Source organism: Anarrhichthys ocellatus, unplaced genomic scaffold, assembly GCF_004355925.1.
Source record: "Anarrhichthys ocellatus isolate YVR2014 unplaced genomic scaffold, GSC_Weel_1.0 scaffold314, whole genome shotgun sequence".
NCBI classification, from domain to species: domain Eukaryota; kingdom Metazoa; phylum Chordata; class Actinopteri; order Perciformes; family Anarhichadidae; genus Anarrhichthys; species Anarrhichthys ocellatus.
The window spans coordinates 64,492-65,602 of NW_022280324.1; positions in this window are offsets into that span (position 1 = coordinate 64,492).

The following is a 1,111-nucleotide window of genomic DNA, read 5'->3' on the forward strand; positions in this document are numbered from 1 at the left end:
CCCCCCCCCCCCCCCCCCCCCCATGGTCCCCAAGCATCAACCACACTGACCCCTCACACACTCAGTCATGTGATCACACCAACAGTAAACAAACAAAACACCTTATTATCATTTATAAAGTTAACAAGTAAAGAGAAAATAATAATATTACATTATATCTCTTATTCACACGGCATGAATGAAGTCTATTTAACTCAGATATAATATCACGGCTCTGCTAGTATCCTACTAGATTTATATTTAATGTTATATATCATAAATACAATATTTATATACATATTATAAATACTATATTTATATTTATTGTTATACATATTATAAATACTATATTTATTGTTATACATATTATAAATACTATATTTATATTTAATGTTATACATATAAATACTATGATATTTTTATTTATTGTTATACATATTATAAATACCATGATATTTATATTTAATGTTATACATATTATAAATACTATATTTATATTTAATGTTATACATATTATAAATACTATGATATTTATATTTATTGTTATACATATTATAAATACCATGATATTTATATTTAATGTTATACATATTATAAATACTATATTTATTGTTATACATATTATAAATACTATATTTATATTTAATGTTATACATATTATATATACTATATTTATATTTAATGTTATAAATACTATATTTATGTTTAATGTTATACATAAGAATACTATATATTTATATTGTTATACATATAAATACTATATATTTATTGTTTATTTGTTTATCACAAAGTGGTTTAAAACACACTACAATAAACGATGTTTGAATCGACAGAAGTTATAAAATGAAGTGAAAGTTAAGAAAGAGAATAAACCTGAAGATTAAACAAGTCCTTTGACATTTTATCGTGAAAGATATTAACGTTTGCTCACCAGTAGGTCGACAAAATACATTTATTTATTATTTTATTATTTTGTTTGTTTACATCTGTAGATTTCTACTAAATTCACCAAAAGTTACTTTACATAATGCCTAATTTGCATATTTTAACATAACATTTCAGTAAACTTGTAATACAATAAATACTGATCTTAATGTGAGTGATGAAGTGGTGAAGTTTCATGGTGATATCT